Consider the following 6472-nt stretch of genomic DNA (forward strand, 5'->3'; position numbering starts at 1 on the left):
CAACGTTGGACAAAAGCCTGAGCGGAGGGGACGCTGGACTCGGCGAACTGAGATGAGAACAACGGAGGCTGGTACCCGAGGCTACTCTGAAAAGGAGATAGCCCGGTCGCAGACGAAGGAAGCGAGTTGTGGGCGTATTCTGCCCAGGGGAGCTGTTCTGACCAAGACGCAGGGTTGCGAAAAGAAAGACTGCGTAAGATGCGACCAATAGTCTGATTGGCCCGTTCTGCTTGACCGTTAGACTGGGGGTGAAAGCCGGAAGAGAGACTGACGGAAGCCCCAATCAAACGGCAAAACTCCCTCCAAAATTGAGACGTGAATTGCGGACCTCTGTCCGAAACGACGTCTGACGGAAGGCCATGAATTCTGAAAACATTCTCGATGATGATTTGTGCCGTCTCTTTAGCAGAAGGAAGCTTAGCAAGGGGAATGAAATGAGCCGCCTTAGAGAACCTATCGACAACCGTAAGAATAACAGTCTTCCCCGCTGACGAAGGCAGTCCGGTGACAAAATCTAAGGCGATGTGAGACCACGGTCGAGAGGGAATAGGAAGCGGCCTGAGACGGCCGGCAGGAGGAGAGTTACCGGACTTAGTCTGCGCGCAGACCGAACAAGCAGCCACGAAACGACGCGTGTCATGCTCCCGGGTGGGCCACCAGAAACGCTGGCGAATGGAAGCAAGCGTACCCCGAACGCCAGGGTGGCCGGCTAACTTGGCAGAGTGAGCCCACTGAAGAACGGCCAGACGAGTAGGAACGGGAACGAAAAGAAGGTTCCTAGGACAAGCGCGCGGCGACGGAGTTTGAGTGAGTGCTTGCTTTACCTGCCTCTCAATTCCCCAGACAGTCAACCCGACAACACGCCCCTCAGGGAGAATCCCCTCGGGGTCAGTGGAGGCTACTGAAGAACTGAAGAGACGAGACAAAGCATCAGGCTTGGTGTTCTTAGAGCCCGGACGATAAGAAATCACGAACTCGAAACGAGCGAAAAACAGCGCCCAACGCGCCTGACGCGCATTAAGTCGTTTGGCAGAACGGATGTACTCAAGGTTCCTATGGTCAGTCCAAACGACAAAAGGAACGGTCGCCCCCTCCAACCACTGTCGCCATTCGCCTAGGGCTAACCGGATGGCGAGCAGTTCGCGGTTACCCACATCATAGTTACGTTCCGACGGCGACAGGCGATGAGAAAAATACGCGCATGGGTGGACCTTGTCGTCAGAGAGGGAGCGCTGAGAAAGGATGGCTCCCACTCCCACCTCTGACGCGTCAACCTCGACAACGAACTGTCTAGAGACGTCAGGTGTAACAAGGATAGGAGCGGATGTAAAACGATTCTTGAGGAGATCAAAAGCTCCCTGGGCGGAAACGGACCACTTAAAGCACGTCTTGACAGAAGTAAGGGCTGTGAGAGGAGCTGCCACCTGACCGAAATTACGGATGAAACGACGATAGAAGTTCGCGAAGCCGAGAAAGCGCTGCAGCTCGACGCGTGACTTAGGGACGGGCCAATCAATGACAGCTTGGACCTTAGCGGGATCCATCTTAATGCCTTCAGCGGAAATAACAGAACCGAGAAATGTGACGGAGGAGGCATGAAAAGTGCACTTCTCAGCCTTCACAAAAAGACAATTCTCTAAAAGGCGCTGGAGGACACGTCGAACGTGCTGAACATGAATCTGGAGTGACGGTGAAAAAAATCAGGATATCGTCAAGGTAAACGAAAACAAAGATGTTCAGCATGTCTCTCAGGACATCATTGACTAATGCCTGAAAGACAGCTGGAGCGTTAGCGAGGCCGAAAGGAAGAACCCGGTATTCAAAGTGCCCTAACGGAGTGTTAAACGCCGTCTTCCACTCGTCCCCCTCCTTGATGCGCACGAGATGGTAAGCGTTACGAAGGTCCAACTTAGTGAAAAACCTGGCTCCCTGCAGGATCTCGAAGGCTGAAGACATAAGAGGAAGCGGATAACGATTCTTCACTGTTATGTCATTCAGCCCTCGATAATCTATGCAGGGGCGCAGAGACCCGTCCTTCTTCTTGACAAAAAAAAACCCCGCTCCGGCGGGAGAGGAGGAGGGGACTATGGTACCGGCGTCAAGAGCTACAGACAAATAATCTTCGAGAGCCTTACGTTCGGGAGCCGACAGAGAGTATAGTCTACCCCGGGGGGGGGGTGGTTCCCGGAAGGAGATCAATACTACAATCATACGACCGGTGTGGAGGAAGAGAGGTGGCCCTGGACCGACTGAACACCGTGCGCAGATCGTGATATTCCTCCGGCACCCCTGTCAAATCACCAGGCTCCTCCTGTGAAGAAGAGACAGAGGAAACAGGAGGGATAGCAGACATTAAACATTTCACATGACAAGAGACGTTCCAGGAGAGGATAGAATTACTAGACCAATTAATGGAAGGATTATGACAAACTAGCCAGGGATGGCCCAAAACAACAGGTGTAAAAGGTGAACGAAAAATTAAAAAAGAAATGGTTTCACTATGATTACCAGAAACAGTGAGGGTTAAAGGTAGCGTCTCACGCTGAATCCTGGGGAGAGGACTACCATCCAGGGCGAACAAGGCCGTGGGCTCCTTTAACAGTCTGAGAGGAATGTCATGTTCCCGAGCCCAGGTCTCGTCCATAAAACAGCCCTCCGCCCCAGAGTCTATTAAGGCACTGCAGGAAGCTGACGAACCGGTCCAGCGTAGATGGACCGACAAGGTAGTGCAGGATCTTGAAGGAGAGACAGGAGTAGTAGCGCTCACCAGTAGCCCTCCGCTTACTGACGAGCTCTGGCCTTTTACTGGACATGAAGTGACAAAATGACCAGCGGAACCGCAATAGAGACAGAGGCGGTTGGTGATTCTCCGTTCCCTCTCCTCAGTCGAGATGCGGATACCTCCCAGCTGCATGGGCTCAGCACCCGAGCCGGCAGAGGAAGATGGTAGTGATGCGGAGAGGGAGGCGACGGAGAGCGCGAGCTCCTTTCCACGAGCTCGGTGACGAAGATCAACCCGTCGCTCAATGCGAATAGCGAGTTCAATCAAGGAATCCACGCTGGAAGGAACCTCCCGGGAGAGAATCTCATCCTTTACCTCTGCGCGGAAACCCTCCAGAAGACGAGCGAGCAAGGCCGGCTCGTTCCAGCCACTGGAGACAGCAAGAGTGCGAAACTCAATAGAGTAGTCTGTTATGGATCGATTGCCTTGACATAGGGAAGACAGGGCCCTGGAAGCCTCCTCCCCAAAAACAGATCGATCAAAAACCCGTATCATCTCCTCCTTAAAGTCCTGATACTGGTTAGTACACTCAGCCCTTGCCTCCCAGATTGCCGTGCCCCACTCACGAGCCCGTCCAATAAGGAGAGATATGACGTAGGCGACACGAGCAGTGCTCCTGGAGTAAGTGTTGGGCTGGAGAGAAAACACAATATCACACTGGGTGAGGAACGAGCGGCATTCAGTGGGCTCCCCAGAGTAACACGGCGGGTTATTGATTCTGGGCTCCGGAGATTCGAAAGCCCTGGAAGTGGCCGGTGGATCGAGGCGGAGATGGTGAACCTGTTCTGTGAGGTTGGAGACTTGGGTGGCCAGGGTCTCAACGGCATGTCGAGCAGCAGACACTTCCTGCTCGTGTCTGCCTAGCATCGCTCCCTGGATCCCGACGGCTGAGTGGAGAGGATCCGAAGTCGCTGGGTCCATTCTTGGTCGGATTCTTCTGTTATGGTGAGTGAATGAGGACCCAAAAGCGAACTAACTTAAACAGAGCTTCTTTAATAACCAAACATAGGTAGGCTCAGATAGACCGGCAGATTCCGACAGGACAGGACAAGGTTACAGCAAACATGACGATAGTCTGGCTCAGGCATGAAACACAAACAAACAAGAATCCGACAAGGACAGGAGCAGAAACAGAGAGAGATATTGGGACCTAATCAGAGGGAAAAAAGGGAACAGGTGGGGAACGGGGTGAATGGGTAGTTAGAGGAGACAAGGGACAGCTGGGGGAAAGCGGGGGAGAAAAGGTAACCTAACACGACCAGCAGAGGGAGACAGGGTGAAGGGAAAGGACAGAGACAAGACAACATGACAGTACATGACACCATAAGCACAGATGAAGGATATCAAGGCTCTGGAAAGATTCTGTATGGTGGAATGGTCTAAGACCCCTCCCAATACGTTCTCCAATCTCATAAAACATGTTAGAAAAAGGCTCAGTGTCGCTATTCTCGCAAGGGGAGTGTGCTAGAGTATTAAAAAAAGGGGTGCCAATAATTTTGACCCCTATTTTTAAATTTTATTTTTTACTTCTTAAACAAAATCTCTTTCTCTAAACAATTGTATTAGTATAAAATAATCTACCAATTTTTGTTGAGCATACAAAATAACTATTTGTTTGTAAAAAAAAATAAAAACATATATACAGTGGGGCAAAAAAGTATTTAGTCAGCCACCAATTGTGCAAGTTCTCCCACTTAAAAAGATGAGAGAGGCCTGTACTTTTCATCATAGGTACACTTCAACTATGACAGACAAAATGAGAAGAAAAAAATCCTGAAAATCACATTGTGGGATTTTTAATGAATTTATTTGCAAATTATGGTGGAAAATAAGTATTTGGTCAATAACAAAAGTTTATCTCAATACTTTGTTATATACCCTTTGTTGGCAATGACAGAGGTCAAGTCTTCACAAGGTTTTCACACACTGTTGCTGGTATTTTGGCCCATTCCTCCATGCAGATCTCCTCTAGAGCAGTGATGTTTTGGGGCAGTTGCTGGGCAACACGGACTTTCAACTCCCTCCAAAGATTTTCTATGGGGTTGAGATCTGGAGACTGGCTAGGCCACTCCAGCACCTTGAAATGCTTCTTACGAAGCCACTCCTTCGTTGCCCGGGCAGTGTGTTTGGGATCATTGTCATGCTGAAAGACCCAGCCACGTTTCATCTTCAATGCCCTTGCTGATGGAAGGAGGTTTTCACTCAAAATCTCACGATACATGGCCCCATTCATTCTTTCCTTTACACGGATCAGTCGTCCTGGTCCCTTTGCAGAAAAACAGCCCCAAAGCATGATGTTTCCACCCCCATGCGTCACAGTAGGTATGGTGTTCTTTGGATGCAACTCAGCATTCTTTGTCCTCCAAACACGACAAGGTGAGTTTTTACCAAAAAGTTATATTTTGGTTTCATCTGACCATATGACATTCTCCCAATCTTCTTCTGGATCATCCAAATGCTCTCTAGCAAACTTCAGACGGGCCTGGACATGTACTGGCTTAAGCAGGGGGACACGTCTGGCACTGCAGGATTTGAGTCCCTGGCGGCGTAGTGTGTTACTGATGGTAGGCTTTGTTACTTTGGTCCCAGCTCTCTGCAGGTCATTCACTGGGTCCCCCCGTGTGGTTCTGGGATTTTTGCTCACCGTTCTTGTGATCATTTTGACCCCACGGGGTGAGATCTTGCGTGGAGCCCCAGATCGAGGGAGATTATCAGTGGTCTTATATGTCTTCCATTTCCTAATAATTGCTCCCACAGTTGATTTCTTCAAACCAAGCTGCTTACCTATTGCAGATTCAGTCATCCCAGCCTGGTGCAGGTCTACAATTTTGTTTCTGGTGTCCTTTGACAGCTCTTTGGTCTTGGCCATAGTGGAGTTTGGAGTGTGATTGTTTGAGGTTGTGGACAGGTGTCTTTTATACTGATAACAAGTTCAAACAGGGGCCATTAATACAGGTAACGAGTGGAGGACAGGGGAGCCTCTTAAAGAAGAAGTTACAGGTCTGTGAGAGCCAGAAATCTTGCTTGTTTGTAGGTGACCAAATACTTATTTTCCACCATAATTTGCAAATAAATTCATTAAAAATCCTACAATGTGATTTTCTGGATTTTTTTTCTCATTTTGTCTGTCATAGTTGAAGTGTACCTATGATTAAAATTACAGGCCTCTCTCATATTTTTAAGTAGGAGAACTTGCACAATTGGTGGCTGACTAAATACTTTTTTGCCCCACTGTATACATACAGACTTTTTCCCTCATCTTTATAGAGGGTGCCAATAATTATGGACCTGGCTGTATATTCTCTGAACTTGGAAGGTGTCATTTGGAGGATATGCAATCTCCTAAATGCAGTATGTTATACTGATCATGCAGCTTGTGCAGGCATTGTTTCTCCTCTGACTTTCTAAGTGATACCATCCTGCAAGAACAGACAAACCTCTAACACTTGACTTAAGGCTGACAGGTATAATGCATTATTACATAACACATTATTATGAGACTTCATAAGGTCTCAAACATGCTCGTAACAAAATAGGGAACTAAGGCGTTACACCTGTTTCCTTTCCTTGAAGTGTGACTGAAAGTTCTTTGGCATATCATTTCAAGCTTTTACTGTACATTGATAGTGTGTAAACATGTGGGAGCCCAAATAGGCCTAAAGAACTATTACAACATGTTTCAGTGAAACG

This window comes from Oncorhynchus mykiss, chromosome 24 (genome assembly GCF_057628025.1).
Source record: "Oncorhynchus mykiss isolate SJ-2025 chromosome 24, ASM5762802v1, whole genome shotgun sequence".
Lineage (NCBI taxonomy): Eukaryota > Metazoa > Chordata > Actinopteri > Salmoniformes > Salmonidae > Oncorhynchus > Oncorhynchus mykiss.